General features: G+C 31.6%; 1 protein-coding gene across 2 annotated transcripts in view; it reads left to right on the forward strand.

Moving 5' to 3' along the window:
• The window catches only part of LOC147076129 (uncharacterized), a 208,942-nt gene that overhangs the window by 179,623 nt on the left and 8,978 nt on the right, over window positions 1–20,341 (forward strand). The window lies entirely within an intron of this gene.

Raw genomic sequence — 20,341 nt, forward strand, 5'->3', positions numbered from 1 at the left:
GAAAAAATATGCGCTAAAGGGCAACGAATTCGATTAGATGAAGCGAAAAACTGACGTTTTCTAAGAGAGTTTCCTAAACTTTTCTGCGATGGAACACTTTGCAAACCCGTAATTTTTGATGTAACACTTTGTCTATTTTATGTATGGTAGGTAAATTCAATCAATAAAAAATGAGAAAAAGAAAAATTTGGCACTTTTAGCAGTAGACTGTAATTTGAGGATGCTGATGGACGGATTACGAAACTAGGAGGTAGGGGGTTTACACAGGATACCAGACACGAAACTTTTTATGTTGAGAGGGCTGTCGTTCGCCGGAGTCAGTTCGGTGTTCACGTACTCACGCACGGTTCGGTATGCAACTCTCACGGTTTCACTTGGTTTTTGGAATGAATGATGATGGAAAGTTCAAGATGGATGATAGACGCGACGTTCGCTCAAACCGTATCAGATTTAGCACCGACGGTCGAATATAATAATATGTATTTTGAGTCACTCTGTTGTTAACGCGACCTCATTCGTATCGTATCAGACAGAGCGCGATAGCCTTAACAAGCCTACGTCCGTCGGCTGTCTCTAAGTAACTCGTGATAACTAAATGTTATTCGCAATCATGATCGTCTCATGATCCGTACACCCTGGTCTTGCGACAACGATTTGAGTGATTTTGGGATTTTGAATTGTAAATCTTGATATTTAGCACAATATTAAAAAGTTGAATTTTTATCATTGGTATGATGTCGAGCTTGTTCCTAAAACTTGAGTTTGTTGCAGCATCATAGTTGTACTTAATATAATGTGGCAATACCTACTATAAAGTGTTATCCTTTGTCTATGACACAAAAAAATCATTGTCTACTATCACGGAAGTCAAATACCGGTGTCAATATCGCTTCCACTTCATTAGTGACTCGATAATCTTTGAAAACGAATGCTTTCAAATCGTAAAATGGACGTTAAACGTGAAACAAGTGACTTCGAACCTGATGCAGATGAACAACATTGGTTCGATGTCTCCTTACAGGGATATAATCCAGAGTCAAATACTTACATCAAACAAGAGTATGATGGTTATCCCTGCCACGATGCCGAGGTTAGTTTTTCAAAGGTATTTTATTCTCTCTCATGGTAAACATTCTCCAGTGAATCAACAACTGATAACGCCAACTATATATTTATATAAAGAGGAATAAAGTATATTGCCGAAAGAATTACTTATGTAGATATTTTGGAAATCGAATTAGGAATTTATCAATAGCCGTAGAATGAAACTATATAACACGTAATACACGTAAATATGTACCTACTGGGTAAAGTATTCGAATAGCATTGGAGGACTGACAAAATAAGTTGTGAGAGAGTGCTACCTACTTTAAATGCAACCATTGTCAAAAAATGCACTTTAAACAATTCAACGCCATTTGGTAAAGCGCTCAGATAACATAAAACAGCTCAAATCCAGCCGTTGTATATCCCGTTGAACAACCATTCGTTCCGATTCTTCAAAGTGAATAAATGAAAGCCGATGTTTTATTAATAAAAACAAAACGAACAACTTGACAATGTTGAATGTTTTAGTAGGTACCTACGTAAACATTGTGTTTGCTATGGTTTTATACTGCCATGATTCGGGCCATTCTGAATCCCATGTACACTAGATGTACCTACCCCTAAGTTGTTATCCATGCGACATTCTGTAGGGAGAGGGGGGCGCCTTCAGCCACTTTTCACAAGACTATTTTTCACACATAAAAATGAGTTTCTCTAGTAGTTTATACATTTAACTAACTAAGAAAATAGTTTAAATTTTTTAAGTTAAGTTCATCATAAAAATATATGCTGTAGAAAAAAATGCCGGCTATAGGCCATTTCATTTTTCAGCCATTTCATGTTTCAAAGGGGTAGATTCGGCCACTGTAAAATTGTAAGGTTAATTGAAAAAATAGATAAAATAATGTCAATCTTTATTTTAAATGATTTGTGGAATATAGAAAAATATAAAACAGGACATAATATGTATGATATTATTTATTTTTATATTAAAATTAGAAAAATCATACATAAATGTTCATGATTGCATTGTTCCTGCTGTTCCATTTGCCTGTACAGGTTGCAGCGATTTCGCAACAACGTCATTGCGATTTATAGATGCGATATCGTCTATTAATGGATATAAGAATTTATACGAAGTTGGTCCCTTACACACTTACAGCGTAAACATATGATCACATAATCAGGATCCATTTTCTCAATCACATTTCCCACATAATAAACACTCGTAGACTTCGTCAAAAATTTGATTATCAAATAATCCTCTTTTTCGATCACTTCATCGTCCAACATTCCCCTATCACATAAGAGTATATCGTCCTATTCTGCACTCGCTAGAAATAATGAATCATCTGACTTAAGCATCATGTCAGAATCAAAATCACTAGAGGAGGATGAATATTTAGGTCTTTTATTCTTTGAAGAAGTATTTGAAAAGATGTTTCTCATGGTATATTTCTTTTTCTTCCCATTCTAACCATCTGAAACAACATTAAAGTAATGTTAACATCTTTTAGGGGCAGATTTACCCATGCTGATTGTATCCCGGGGGTTATTGCTGAATGTGCCCCGGGTACTGTATTTTTAAGAAAAGTTGTGTATATACCAACAGCGAAAAGGTGAAGTTAAATTTATGATATAAAAGTGTTCGTTTTTTAACACTCTGTTTAATCGAATAAGTAAAAAAAAATACAAAACTCAAGTACAAAACACAAATCACAATATTAGCTGCAGTGAAAATCTTAATTTGAGTATAAAAAACACACTTTATTTTATTATATTTTTTCCAATGTAGAAAAAACTCCAGCGACAACCTCAGATGACAAACGGAAGTATTGTCAGTAATAATATATTTTTTTCCCAATTAATATTCTACAAGGTTAGGAAATAGCATGCATGACTGAATGCGAGCATATGCTGAAACCGCCTCCCTTTCCTTACTTTCACTTCTAGCATGTTTCTTCATGCAGTGACTGCAGGCGAAACAAAGGCCCGCACATGAATCGTGATTTCCGACAATTAATATTTTTTGCCAGTATCTAAAATTAATTCAATACCTACCACACTTGACACTTGTCTCTAAAACAGAAACACATTGACTGAAATGTCAACTTGAGATGAGTATCATGAAATTCTAACCTGCTATAGCTCGTTGTCTACGAGAACACAAATTTAATTGTCGGATGCATTTTTATTTTAAATGTATAAAATATAATCACTGCTCCATTGCACCCAACGATGGCCGACTTATATTATAGGTAGCGCAATAATATATCGATAAAATGACTAATAAATCGTCAACACCTAATAATAGATCATTAGTAATTATAAACAATAAAAATACTGCACTCAAGAGGTGTCAAATCGTCCATTTTGGGAACAATGGTAACGAATTGGGAATTAATGGAGCTAACTATCGAGTTGATATATCTATCATATCAGTGTTTAAATAAAAGTTATCATTTCAACAAATAATTTTCAATAATATTCTTACATGATACCTATTTTTTTATTATATTATTTTTTAACTATTACATGTCAACAAGTAAACCCACTTAATATATATTTGTATACACACGTACCCATACCTATATCCACACCTACATACATAATGATTGTATATTGTAAATAAACCATCATATTATAGGATATAGCAATGGGCTATTAGGAAAGCTAAGTTGATCATTCAAGATAGGTAGGCTCGTCGGTAGGGTGTGTTATTATTAAAATGTACAATATATATGACAATATTCGTAATAAAATAATTCAAGGTACATTCTCTTCATTTTTTTTCAGCCCGGAGCACACGAAATTCCTAAGATACAAGCCGCAATGCCGAACAATGCAATTACAATTCACGAACATGACATTAAGCAGGAAATAGTGAATGCTGCCGATAAAGAAATATGTTTAAAATTGACAAGAGATTCCTTTTATCTGAACAATTTTGTATGCAACGTGTGTTGTGCATTTTTCTCTTCAAAAAAAATTCTGACCTACCACATGTGTATGCATGACGTATCTCTGACTTATGATGAAGTGGCTCTGCTTCGAGCACAAGCCTTTCAAGAGTTTGGTGAACGCTCGGATTCGTCAATGTTTAATAACGATTCACAGGTATGTCCCATTGCCATTGCTACCTTTCTTATTTTATATTTGTAATTTTAACACTTCGGAATTGAATGAAATATATATGGTTGCGTTTTTCATAGTGGACTGTAATAATTGATTAGTGGAATGATTGTGATGGTGGATGTGGATGGTGAGAGGGCACGGTTAGACGTAGAATGCCAACCACTGACCTTTTATGATGTTCTATGATCCTATTAAAGCTGATCCTTGGTGCATGCTCTCTCGTCCTTGCACAGTACAATTTTGACGAATGATATGCTAAATGAGGAAACACCCTGTACCGGTAACACGTATACAAGTGGTTTGATTAACGGAGTTTGCACTGAGACTTGGTTGAAACTATGGCTTCCACGACGATTGCACTGGACACGCTCGTGGTATGCACTTTATTTTTTGAATCAGTCTGTATGTTAAAATTACTCAATAAAAGACGGTATAGCTGTATCAAGCCTACACGCGCCCGTTGTCATAAGGTAACTGAATGTTATTCAATATATGACAATAGCTGAGATTTGAGGTGGAGAGAAGTATTGGGAAACAGAGCCACCATAATTGGCCCGATCAATTCTTAAAATATATAGAAATCACCTATTTCTTTATTTACTTAAGTCACCAGTTTCACTGTAATTCATATTTATACCCTCCTTCATAATCAACTTAATGCTGAATAAAATGATTATCTATCTCTTGCTACTCACGTGGCTTTGGTACATTATTTTTTTGACAGTGGTTACAGAGGCTTTGTGGACAACTAATTATAACCTCTTCACTGACTTCGTATGTCACCGTCTCATATTTAAACATCATTGAGTGACCAGGGAACATAGAATTAATGGGAACTAAAATACCTAACGGGTGTGGAATAACAGGCAACCTATCTTGAATGTAGAATAATATGGGATAAAGTTAAACACGTGTCAATAATACGTCATTTTAAGCTTGTCCTTCGTTCTGACAACTGCTCTCGGTTTATGCACTGACGCTCATTTAAATTGCTACACACACTAAGTTTCCTCCACTTAGAGGTGTCCTTATGGCGTTATATGCATAATTATATTCATAATATTATTTTGTTTTATTTAAAATTAATTTATAATGCGTATGAATTGACATTGACAGTTCAAACATTAGCAGATTAGTACTGTTGACAATATGCTTGTTACCATTATATCTTAATGGAGTTTGCCGTCAGATAACGACAGAAACCATGCCCACATTGCAAAGTGTAAGAGCCGAGACCCTTCAAATGTGTGGTCGAGCTTCACACCTAATGTCGGTCTTCTAAAAATAATCTTGATTTTACAACATGTTTTGTTTTTCAGAATATTGTTTCAGACCCGACAATTATAACATTGACGACAGATACTCAGCTAATTGACATCAAGACTGAGCTAATTGAAGATATTTATGAAGATCCGCAACAGGGTTGTTCTTATTCGGAACAAGTGAATCGGGTAAGTTCCTACTTTAATACTTTTAATTAATACTGATCGTGTGATGGTGTGGAATGATTATAGAGATGGAATGAACTGTAAAACATTCGAATATTTTGATATTGTTAGCTGTCACTAGTAGGTACCATAGAAATAATAAAGCAATTCGCATAGGTACCTACTTAATAATTTTTAGATTTTTCGTGTCTTTCCTGCAATTAAGAGCAAAACAATATCAACACCTATTTAGTATAGGTACTATTCGTAAAACATACCTATTGTTGAAGTAGGTACCTACTTTAAATATAGTTATCTGCTGGGTGAACTACCAGTTACAGTACAGTACAAACTACAGTACCAAACACGCGCTTTAACATGATCTTATTCCCTACTTCAATAATCGTTTGTCAATTTATGGCTACGGCCTCATGTTGTAGCTTAGCCACTGGGAAATGCAAATAGAAATGGCGTATTTCAAAAAAATACTACCTTATTCTTAGGTCAATAATTATTGTATAGCAAAGCTATATATTATGATATATATATATATATATAATAATAAAGCATACATTATAATTGTTTGCTTTATAATATGTATATATATATATATATTATAAAGCAATCATTATTCATAGGATGTTTATCACACTTGAATGGTCAAAAACATAGGTTATAATCAGTACCTTTAGAATTTACTTCAAATGTGTTAATCGTGCCCATTTTTTGTGTAAAAATGCCTAATTTTTATCAAATTTGAGATCACAAAGAATATGAAATATATTTTTTTATCGAAAATATTTCACGAAGTATATAATGTTAACATTCATTTCACTAATGGGTTTGTAAATGCGTTTAAAAAATTTTAAATGTAAAAAATCTTAACACCACTTCACATGGACTTACTGAAATATGACTATATTCTAAAACATTAGAGCGACAGGTTTAAAAGAATACTTTTTTATGTAATAAAAATACTTTATCTAAAATAAATCTAAATATTTAATATAGTCATCAAATGTTTAAAATAAATATTAGGGATAATAAGGCTTTAAAATTATATAAATAGATTATCTCCATCGTTTAAGGAATTTCCAGGGTTATGCTCTGAAAATAACATAAAAGCTCCATTTTGACCTTCGCTGAACATGTGGACTGTTAAGTGATATTATTAATTATTATCAGTAGGCAGGTGATGCAGTTTATATCTAACGAGGTACATAAAACTATTAAATTTTACTTTTTTTCAATTTAGATGCTTTTAATTGAAACTGGAATTATCACACATTTTAAACAACTCATCATTACGAAGTCAAGTAACAGGTTAAAAGATGCGGGAAATCGTATACTTATTTCAAGAAGTTGATTTCAACGAAAAGTATGTAGCTGATACAAAACCTCTAAGCAAACATAAGAACTCTAATCCCGGTTTCTCTTTTTTATGATGTATACCTGTAATTCAATTACTTACAAAATATTCTATAAATTTAAACAAGATAGTGTGACTTCCACTTAAGAAAAGTACCTACTAGTCTGCTGCTTAAATAATATGTAGGTCAACAGCGAATATATTTAGCTAGGGATAGGATGCTCTGATAAACATATATGGACGACTTGTTTTTTTATAAATCCTCACAAGCTGAAATGAATTTATTATCTAGTCAGATTCCATATTATTATAGTTCTATTTTAAGTCTTTATAATATATTTAAATCCCATGCGAATTGACTTGAAATAAAAATACTGATCAACATAAGTACCCATTTTCCTCTAAATTTTATTCACCATGCTTGTCAAGATTCCTATGTGTATTATTAGGATGTTTGATTTTTTATATATTATTCCCTCATACAGCTAAGTCATTTGCTTACATGTTAATGCGATATTTCATCTTCTTTTAGTTGATTTCTGCAACCACTGCCGTGACCTATTCCGGTAGTCTCGGATTGTCAGAGAGAGAAGTACAAGAGCCATACGACGAAATACAGATTGACTATCAAAACATTAAAAAAGAATTGGAAATAAATGAAACGATTACTAATATAGTCAGTCACACTGCTAAACGTAAACATATACACTCTACCATCACAAATCCCGAATTATTAGTAGCTGTTATAAAGTTGGAGAAAAAATCATTTAATAAGAAAAATTTTGTGTGCAGTTTTTGTTTTGATTTTTTTGCCTCGCTTACTCAATTGAATCTTCACAAAACGTGTCATAAAAAATCAATAGCGGAGACCGTTAATTATGTAAGCATGCGATCCGAATTCAAGAATCAAAATAAAATGACTCAATCTGGTAAAAAAACATTTAAATGTAATCAATGTGACTACTACAGCATTCATTCTGGCAATTTTAAAGTACACAAAATGAATCACTCTCGTGTAAGGCCATTTAAGTGTGACCAATGTCACTACTCATCTAAAACATCTAGTGAAATGAAAACACACAAAATGACTCATTCTGGTGAAAAGCCTTTTAAATATGACCATTGTGATTACTCTTGTATACAATCTGGGGATATGAAAATACACAAAATGACCTATTTCGATGAAAAGCCATTTAAATGTGACCAATGTTATTACTCTTGTAAATTATCTTGTAGAATGAGAAGACACAAAATGACTCATTCTTGTATAAAGCCCTTGAAATGTGACCAATGTAATTACTCGTGTATAAGATCTGATTATATGAAAATACATAAAATGACTCATTCTGGTGAAAAGCCATTTAAATGTGTCTACTGTAATTATACATGTATTACATCCACAAATATGAAAAAACACAAAATAACTCATTCCGGTAAAAGGCCATTTAAATGTGACCAGTGTGATTACTCTTGTATACAACCCGGAGTAATGAAAATACACAAAAAGACTCATTCTGGTGAAAAGCCCTTGAAGTGTGACCAATGTAATTACTCGTGTATAAGATCTGATAGTATGAAAATACACAAAATGACTCATTCTGGTGTAAGGCCATTTAAATGTGACCAATGTGACTACTCATCTAAAACATCTGGTGAAATGAAAAAGCACAAAATGACCCATTCTGGTGAAAAGCCATTTAAATGTTACCAATGTGAATACTCTTGTATACAATCTAGGGATATGAAAATACACAAAATGACCCATTCCGATGAAAAGCCATTTAAATGTGACCAATGTTACTACTCTTGTAAATTATCTCATAGAATGAAAAGACACAAAATGACTCTTTCTGGTGAAAAGCCTTTGAAATGTGACCAATGCAATTACTCTTCTATCACATCTCATACTATGAATAGACACAAAATGACTCATTTCGATAAAAGGGTTTGATTAAGGGGTACATGGGTAAAACTGGAATTTTCACAATAAACTAAAAAAATGACTAGTCAGCGCCATTTTTAGATTAATATAGCCTGAACATATCCTTTTCCACAAGCAACGAGTTTTCCACTGCTCAGATGTCAAAATGAGATCCCAGATTGCTTGACATATTAATTCGCTCTTGTTTCAAATTGAATTATAAAATATCTTGAATCTAATATATTAATTAGGTATCAGTGTTATTTATAAATGAAAAAACATTCCTGTTATTCATCAGCTGTCAATATCAGACTAGTCTTTCACACAAAAACCGGTGGTTGTTACGATTTCCAAAAAATGTGTACCATCGATCTGTACATTACATTTTGGCCCCTTAGAGTCAAAGAAATCTATTTTAATTTTTCACAATTTTGAGTTACATATGGTACTAAACATTAAATGACACGTTATGTTAAGTGACAAAGAAACTTATCAAAATATTTAATTGATAAAAGATAAGTCAATACATATCTCCTGCAAATACTTTCTTGTTAATGTCTGTGGAATGTATATTTACTTGTGTTTGGGTCTCCTGTAAAGTAGAGAAAAATGAAATACGATACTTTGTCTCTAAGGGGCCGAAATTTGTAGAAGGTGTATTATTGCTTATGTATTATTTATCATTTAACTCATATATCAAAATTAAACCATTCTCTGTGGAAAGACAGCTGGAACTATCGATTTGTAATATCATTTTAAACTCATATTTTTATTAGCAGTATATCCATATATTATGAATAGTGTTTGCTGAAAATAGAATGGCTTGTAATGAAACTGACATCAAATAATTCATACGTTTGTAAAATTGATCTTCACATTCTCTTATTATACTCATCACGCGTCTTGTGTAAATAAGCCCTGAAAACAAGGAATATATTATGAAGCAATGCCAGTGTGTATAATAAAATATGAATCTTAAAATTGGTTAATTTTTATCTTATTAAATGTCTATAATACTCCAGTTTCGCTTGTCTTTACTTACTATCCATTTTAGAAATCTGGTATTTTAAAAGCCACGTGAAATTATTATATCGTCGATATACTGGCAAACAACGTTTAGTCTAAAAATACAGTTTTGAGATAATTGGCTTTTAAAGTTAGGTCTCCAAGATACTGACATAAACATAAATGCGTTGATCTTTAGTTGATGTTAGTAGAAGTAGAATCGTAACGACATAACTGTATATTTCAGCCTTTTGTCATCCTTTCGTAGTTTGAAATGACGTTAACTGCTCACAAATAAACCGATTTAAAATCCCCAAATTAAGTCCCGCAGTTTACACTGATCGGTCTACCGATTCCTCAGAGTGAGCTGTGGATGATAGAAGTCGACCTGGAAAGGTCATGAACAAATTATGAGTTAGTATTATAAAAGGTATCACGCAGTGTGATTTTTTTAATTGTGCAGGTTTTACTCGCATTACATAAATTCGTTTTACATAAAATGGTTCCTTTAATTCCGAAGATTTTTTTAGTGAAAGCATTATTAAATAGTGATAGATTAAAGATTGTAATTTATTATGGTTTAATTTTTTCATAATATTATTAATAATTGATGCAAGAATAAATTAATATTAAATTAAAACTAAAGACTATTCGACTTGTTTCCAGTGACGACAAATAAATCCTCTACATTCATAGTTCTATAAGGAAACAAGTCAAATGTTTCCTTATAGAAATATGTTTGCCTGCGCAAACTTGTTTGAATGCTGCTTGTCTATAGAAACATTAAACAAAAATATCCTCAAAAAACCCAAAAATATCAGCAGCAAAAAAGAAGGACCTAATTTTATTATGTGATAGCAATGTTATTCCTAGGGTCCATTGGGATGTTTACAAAAATCTTAAAGCAGATTGATACACTTGAATAGTATCTAAATCTTTTATATTTTTAAATATTTTTATAATTATTCTTAAGTCACTTTTATTTTTTACTAAACATTGTTAAAATAAACATTGTCATGTCCCGAATGCCAATTTTTTATATATTTTTATTCACATATCAAAAAGAAGGACCCTATTACAGAGTAATAATGTCATAAAACACTAAAAAACATGATTCCAATTCTAATGGATTTAAGTTTTGTACTATTCCATTTGAGTCGAATTTTGCTACCCGGGTTTCCCCTTTTGGCATCTTCAGGCGCTATTGCACCAATGGCGAAGGGTGGAGGTAGGCTGTTCAGATCCGCCCAGTGACGTCGAAGAATGCCGCCCCTAGGCAGTGCCAAAATGCCGCTCCATTTTGTATACAGTATTTTTTATCATCTTTTCTTGACTCCATTATATAAGAAATCTGTTGTATGGATACACTATTCAAAAAATATATACCACTTAACATACCAAATTAAATTTATAAATATTTTTAATTAATAAGTTAATAAGTCAGATTTTAATTAAGTATTCACAAAACTGCATGTGTCGCTTATTGTCACCAACGACATCAAAGGGCAACGGAAGTAAACTAGACATCGCGAACACGACAAAAAAATTATAGTCCTGTTAAACTTTTTATGTTAATTAATACATTTTGTTTCCAACCAGTAAGCTCATTTTTAATGGAAGGTTATTTTCGTTATTATTCGAGTAACTGCCGTACCCAAGTGACACTCAATCTGCCTACCCCCACGGAACATCACTGGATCCGCCATAAATAGTGCACACTACCCTTTATTACTCAAACGTATTTGTTTTAATGGAAATAAGATAACAATTTATAGACGGTGTTGGTTAGTTTTTAAAATTCAATTAAACCCTGCGAAACCAAGCCATAATAGATCATAGTCAAAAAAAAATGTTTATCTATAAATTTTCTAAAATTATGTAGTTAAATCATAGAAAACTTTGGATATTTTATAGATAAGTAGTACAATATTTTTTTATCTAGTTTGGTTTAAAAAATGAACCAACAATATGTGTAATATGTATTCTTAATCCAACGAAAACAAATAAGTATGAATGAAAAAGTGTGCACCGTTTTGTCGTATCGCACAAAGTTTAACAAAATTATTATGGTTTGACTTAATCAATGTTTAATTGATTTTAAAAACTAACCATCACTATCTTTAAATTATTTTAGTCTTATGTAGTTCAATAAAAACAAATACAAAAGACTGTCAAAGTTAGATGTATACTATTTATGTTGGATTTTAACAGCCTATCTCCACGCTTCTCCACTGATGTGCACATATAATTAATTCTATAATATTATTGTATACTTAAAAAACCTATGCCTATCTATTGAGTCAAGGATCACAATAAGAATTATTACAAACAAATTATGAATACCTAGTTGAAGTGTTTGTAAAAACCCCTAACTTATCACCGTGTTGGAACAATGGTAATATTTATCTATGATATAAGTCTTTAAAAATATATTAGTTAAACCAAAAATATTCAATAATATGCTTACCTGATACTTTTTTTTAATAATAATAATTCAATTAATTTCTGTTTTAAATCATGAATTTACTACTCGTCCGATAGAATAATGTTAAATAAATCATTTAATATTACAATAAATTAGTTATCTATTAAAAAAAAATAGCCTCATGGTTTCTGAATAATAATTGCGTTAATGAATAGACTGTCACTGGTTTGATTTTTTTTAAATTGTTTCCTTGTAGAATTATGACAAGCTCAATGTGGTTCAAATTTTTTAGTTCAATAAGGAACCACATAAAATGTTTCCTTATAGAACTGTGAACATGTAGATTACACATAAATTCAATATGGAAGTATTTGCTTTTATTAATTATTGATATTTTTTAGAATTTTTTTAAAAATTGGAATTATGTAGCTGTCATGATTCTTTATCACATGGCATTATTAACTCAAAACTGCAAAATTTGAGTTTGTTAGCATTGAATCAGGCATTGCAGATGACAATTCAAATACACACGCAAAACGCCTATGGTCCCACTGTAGAATGATTTACCTATACAACCCACACACTGCATCTTTCATACTGTTTACATTTTATTGTTTATACAAGACAATTTACAACTTAAGATATTTTTCACATCATTTAATACAACATTAAAATTTTATCTACTTAACAATTATTTACACACTTTCATTCCAAATTTACTTACCTACTTTTCCCTCTACGGCCCGCATACCAGTGGCAATATACGAGTCGTAGGACATCTGGAGTAAAAATATTAACGGGTTATTAAGGAGCTGGGTGGCATGTTTTGTTTAGCTGACGATTTTTGGAGATCAGGTAACTTGTTTCAGTCTTTTGAAGCTACAGTGCAGGCTCAATACCTTACGTATCAATACCTTGAAAACAACGAGACAGCGCTCGGAACAATATTTTCTTCATATGCTTTGTTTAGGTCCATTTACCTGGATCACCTAATGTTAAAACTCCAACTTTTTTTGGGTGCATTTGTTTGTGCATCGTTAGTGCACGTCTGTGCACGATTTTTTTTCGTTTGTGCACATATAATAACAGAAAAATTCCAATTTCAAATTGGGTGTTCCAGCTAAACGTTTGGTCTCTAGTGACTTGATACTTGAACCAATAAATTAGCCCTAAATTTTATTTGTTAGATGCATCTGATTAGGTATATTTATGTAAACTTTGAACGCGATTTTTTAAATTTTTATCTCTTATATTAAGCTAGTAATTTGATTTTGAGCAGCCGTCAAGTTTTAAAACCAAACATTTTTTTCCACATTTTTTAATTACACACCTTTGAGTAATTTAATTACATGATTTTTCATGGAGTTTTTATTGTTTTTTCATTTAAATTTCGCGAAAAATTCACATTTTTCCATTTTCACTAAGTACCCCGTGAAAATATCCCGAACAAAAACGACCGCATCCGTTTGGAACATCCAGTCAAAAGAGTCTATACAAAATAGCCAAAACGGTGTAATGCTCACTAAATGTCGATTTATAATAGACTACCTTAAAATTGATATTTTGATTACACAAAAGTGTCAAAATTACAAAACCATTCTTAACATTTATCTTTTTATTTATGATTTTGAATAGAACAATGTCAGTTGCATACGGGAAAAGCAGTAATTAATAATTATTCTTAGGTACCTACTGTTTTTTAACAATATGATCCGTAATAAAAATAAATAAGTTATTAGAATACAATTAGGTATGCATATTTTTGAAAAATGCAATATATTTTTATGCAACGATATTTTCTTCAAAAGATAATATTGGAATGACATTTAAGTATATTTATTTTGTATATAGGAGTTACCTTGCAGGCACTTAACTCTTCCTAATAATATTTGCATAGGTATTATGATTTTTTTCTTTTTCTCTGTTTCTCCAGATGGTGCAACGTATGCTTGTAGTTCTGGTGGGTATTATGTTAGGAGAGAAGTGTTAGACAAAAACTTCATAATTATTATGCTCTCCAGAATCGATATCAAATGAAGTTTTGAAGATACTTTAAAAAGTTATTGCCTCTGACGGCTTCGACAATTGTTTCACGCAAATGGTTTTCTTCTGAATGTGTGAGTTAAACAACGTACCGACCTACATATCTGTTTACATTTATATTTAAATTCATCACGTTTATGAGTTTTTAAATGACATATTTGTTTACATTTAAAATGAAATAGATCACACGCAAATGGTTTTTCTCCTGTTTCGTTTTGTGAACTTTAAGATAATGTTGTGCCGAGGGTCCGTATAGGTAGTCAATTTATTTAAAAGGTTATTCACCATTAAGTATCATTACATGTGTTTGAAGATTACTCCGTCGCGATCATCCAAGTGAACATACATTGCATTTATAAGATTTTTCACGAGTATGTTCTATATATGTATATATTCATTTCATGTGTTTTAAAACAACTAAGTCGCACGCATTTATATGAATATACATCGCATTTTTAAGGTTTTTCACCAGAATTGACCATTTGTTTGTTTTTAAGATGACTAAGTTGCGAGCATCTGTATGAGCATACATTGCATTTATAAGGTTTTTCACCAGTCACCAAATATGCCGGCGCAGCTTAAGAGTTGGCCTATTGCGTCGAGGGTCTCAGGTTCTAATCCTCGGACTGGCAAGTACGCATATTATTCGCGAGAATCAATATGAACATACATTGCATTTTATAGATTTTCTTCAGAATGCGTCATTGTGTCTTTTTAAAATTTAATTCGCGAGCATCTATATGAACACAAATCACATTTGTGAGGGTGTGCACCAGTATTAATTGTCATTCAACATATTATAAGACTACAAGGTGTTTTTAAATGACATATTTGATTACATTTCAAATCACAATCATCACACGCAACTGGTTTTTCTCCTGAATGTGTAAGTTTATGAGTTCTTAAACAACGTATTCAATACGTTGCTGCCAAAAGTTGGTAAGTCGATAGTTTAGGTATTTTGAGCTTACCACGGATAAGATGTCTATGCTTATATACGTTTGCTAGAAAAAAAAATCAAGATCATCCGATTTTTAGAACATTGTATTTTTAGCTATTCATTATGTTGATAAAAATACGTAACTCTTGATTTTTCAATTTCCCAACATCAAAAGACTGTAGAGATGTTTACAGTATTAATCTAGAATAATGTAATTACATTATTTACAACAGAAGGTGATTGTTTTGTTACATTATTTTGAACTTTGGTGAGTTATTATGTGCATACCCACAAAGGTTTTTGAATTTGAAAAACTATATTTTTCTTCTTAGTCTTCTATTCATATGCATTGCTATACCATTCATCCGATTGCAATGAAACTTTCGTCAGTTGCTGTGCTCACAACCGCGAAGGTTTATGAATTAGTACAACCATCTTCTTCTTCTTCTATTCCTATGATTCATATAACATTCATCCGATTGCGATGAAATTTTCGTCAGTTGTTGTGCGCACACCCGTGAAGGTTTCTAAATTAGAAAACTATCATCATCTTCTTCTTCTTCATCATTCTATCTTCTTTTATTCATATGGTTCCTATACCATTCATAACGATATAGAATTTACTATTGTATACATATATATTATATAATTAAAAATATTACAAATAATAATGAAATAGAACAGTAGTCTATACTTATATATAAAAATGAATGTTTGTTTGCCCCGCATGCGTTCTTATACCATTCATCCGATTGCAATGAAACTTTGGTGAGTTATTATGTGCATACCCGCAAAGGTTTTTGAATTGGAAAAACTATATTTTTCTTCTTAGTCTTCTATTCCATCTTCTTCTATTCATATGCATTGCTATACCATTCATCCGATTGCAATGAAACTTTCGTCAGTTGCTGTGCTCACACCCGCAAAGGTTTATGAATTAGTACAACCATCTTCTTCTTCTTCTATTCCTATGATTCATATAACATTCATCCGATTGCGATGAAATTTTCGTCAGTTGTTGTGCGCACACCCGTGAAGGTTTCTAAATTAGAAAACTATCATCATCTTCTTCTTCTTCATCATTCTATCTTCTTTTATTCATATGGTTCCTATACCATTCATAACGATATAGAATTTACTATTGTATACATATATATTATATAATTAAAAATATTACAAATAATAATGAAATAGAACAGTAGTCTATACTTATATATAAAAATGAATGTTTGTTTGCCCCGCATGCGTTCTTATACCATTCATCCGATTGCAATGAAACTTTGGTGAGTTATTATGTGCATACCCGCAAAGGTTTTTGAATTGGAAAAACTATATTTTTCTTCTTAGTCTTCTATTCCATCTTCTTCTATTCATATGCATTGCTATACCATTCATCCGATTGCAATGAAACTTTCGTCAGTTGCTGTGCTCACACCCGCAAAGGTTTATGAATTAGTACAACCATCTTCTTCTTCTTCTATTCTTATGATTCATATAACATTCATCCGATTGCGATGAAATTTTCGTCAGTTGTTGTGCGCACACCCGTGAAGGTTTCTAAATTAGAAAACTATCATCATCTTCTTCTTCTTCATCATTCTATCTTCTTTTATTCATATGGTTCCTATACCATTCATAACGATATAGAATTTACTATTGTATACATATATATTATATAATTAAAAATATTACAAATAATAATGAAATAGAACAGTAGTCTATACTTATATATAAAAATGAATGTTTGTTTGCCCCGCATGCGTTCTTATACCATTCATCCGATTGCAATGAAACTTTGGTGAGTTATTATGTGCATACCCGCAAAGGTTTTTGAATTGGAAAAACTATATTTTTCTTCTTAGTCTTCTATTCCATCTTCTTCTATTCATATGCATTGCTATACCATTCATCCGATTGCAATGAAACTTTCGTCAGTTGCTGTGCTCACACCCGCAAAGGTTTATGAATTAGTACAACCATCTTCTTCTTCTTCTATTCCTATGATTCATATAACATTCATCCGATTGCGATGAAATTTTCGTCAGTTGTTGTGCGCACACCCGTGAAGGTTTCTAAATTAGAAAACTATCATCATCTTCTTCTTCTTCATCATTCTATCTTCTTTTATTCATATGGTTCCTATACCATTCATAACGATATAGAATTTACTATTGTATACATATATATTATATAATTAAAAATATTACAAATAATAATGAAATAGAACAGTAGTCTATACTTATATATAAAAATGAATGTTTGTTTGCCCCGCATGCGTTCTTATACCATTCATCCGATTGCAATGAAACTTTGGTGAGTTATTATGTGCATACCCGCAAAGGTTTTTGAATTGGAAAAACTATATTTTTCTTCTTAGTCTTCTATTCCATCTTCTTCTATTCATATGCATTGCTATACCATTCATCCGATTGCAATGAAACTTTCGTCAGTTGCTGTGCTCACACCCGCAAAGGTTTATGAATTAGTACAACCATCTTCTTCTTCTTCTATTCCTATGATTCATATAACATTCATCCGATTGCGATGAAATTTTCGTCAGTTGTTGTGCGCACACCCGTGAAGGTTTCTAAATTAGAAAACTATCATCATCTTCTTCTTCTTCATCATTCTATCTTCTTTTATTCATATGGTTCCTATACCATTCATAACGATATAGAATTTACTATTGTATACATACATATTATATAATTAAAAACATTACAAATAATAATGAAATAGAACAGTAGTCTATACTTATATATAAAAATGATTTTTTTTTGCCCCGCATGCGTTCTTTTACCATTCATCCCGGGTGTGCGCACAACTGACGAAAATTTCATCGCAATCGGTTGAATGTTATATGAATCATAGGAATAGAAGAAGATAGAAAAGAAGAAGAAGAAGATGATTGTACTAATTCATAAACCTTTGCGGGTGTGAGCACAGCAACTGACGAAAGTTTCATCGCAATCGGATGAATGGTATAGCAATGCATACGAATAGAAAAGAATAAGAAGAAGATGGTTGTACTAATTCATAAACCTTTGCGGGTGTGAGCACAGCAACTGACGAAAGTTTCATCGCAATCGGATGAATGGTATAGCAATGCATACGAATAGAAAAGAATAAGAAGAAGATGGTTGTACTAATTCATAAACCTTTGCGGGTGTGAGCACAGCAACTGACGAAAGTTTCATCGCAATCGGATGAATGGTATAGCAATGCATACGAATAGAAAAGAATAAGAAGAAGATGGTTGTACTAATTCATAAACCTTTGCGGGTGTGAGCACAACAACTGACGAAAGTTTCATTGCAATTGGAAGAGTGGTATTGGAACCATACGAATAAAAGAAAATAGAATGAAGAAGAAGATAATTTTTCTAATTCAGAAACCTTGGCAGATGTGCACACAATAACTCACTAAAGTTTTATCGTAATCGGATGAATGGTATAGGTATAGTGTAAATATAATTATTTATATTCTAGTTAGTGGCTGTCCCTACTTTATATTTTGTTATTATGCCATTTTAAATATTTGTATAGAAAATAATAAGTTGGTAAAACCGGTCCTGATAATTAATAAAATATGTGAAAAAAGTATTTAGTCAATAGGTACATATTTCACGTTTTCAATGGTTAACTGTAATTATTTTAAATCAAGAAATTTTATAATTCACAATAGGGAAAGTATGATGAGACACCACTGTATTATTGGACAAATAACACGCAGAAATTGTCAGTATTCACTTGCCGTTTTTGGCGTTCGATATTGATTTTCCATATTTATTTTCTTTCTAAACGCTTCCTTAACTCATTGGGCTTACGTTTCGACACATTTATCAGTTCAACATTCATTATAAATATCGAAAAATACTATTAACCTACAGAGCGATCAACACGAAGTCACTTTAATTTTGTTCAGGCAGACATATTGAAATCCGTATCACATGACCATCAGAGCAGCCGCTGATTGGCTTATTCATTTTAGGGGGATTTGAAACTCACACGAAAATACTTTGATAATAAATATTAAGGGCTTTAGGCCTTTTTTGAAACTATAACTTTGTCCAACATATAGTGGACAAAAACATATATATAAATATATATCTAACTCAAAATTTTATGAAAACCTTTTTAGGGGCTTCTGAAACTAGGCGCTTCACTTGATGAATTAAAAAATACCAACAACATGACGTGTAATAATAATATGTATTTTATATTCAACGAAAAGAAATAAGTATGAATGAAAAAGTGTGCACAAAATTGTCGGATTGCCCAAAGCTTACCGAAACTACTTATTATGGTTTTATTTTTGCTGGGTTTATCTGATTTTTAAAAACTATCCAACACCACATTATGTAAATTATTGTAGTACTCGTTCAAGAAAAACAAATAAGTACGTATGACTCACAATGCACTATTTATGTCGGATCTTAACAGCCTACCTCCACACTTCACCACTAAGAAATAATATAATAGTATAATGTATATACCTACATCAGATTGAGTATGATAATATTTATTTATATAAGTAATAATATTATTTGGTAAGTACCTACTTATGAAATTAGAATGATTCAGTAATCTTAAAATGAATTTCTTGTACCTACCTACAATCCACCGATCTTATGGAGATATTATAATATATAGTTAATAATATATAGTTAATAATATATAATATTATAACACAATATCATGTAAACACAACAGGTTCACTATGATTATTTATTTACATATTATTAGGTATGTAAGTAGGTACCTACTTTATAATTTTATTATTGGTAATAAAAAATTACGTAAAATTAAGAGATAAAAACGTAAAAAAATAAAAGTAAATATTCATTGTACCTACTAAAAGATATTATACCGATTTCTCCGACGGGTAAGTTTGAACATAGGTAACTGCAAACACTATAAAATATTTTTTGCAACTGTGTGTCTACTTCATAAACAAAAGAAACTCCACGTGTACTACCTAGTTGCACTTGAATTGCATTTGCTGACTCATTATTATTTTCGGATGAAAG

Source organism: Rhyacophila brunnea, unplaced genomic scaffold (genome assembly GCF_057557595.1).
Source record: "Rhyacophila brunnea isolate RB1 unplaced genomic scaffold, BYU_Rbru_1.0 scaffold_13, whole genome shotgun sequence".
Classification (NCBI taxonomy): Eukaryota; Metazoa; Arthropoda; class Insecta; order Trichoptera; family Rhyacophilidae; genus Rhyacophila; species Rhyacophila brunnea.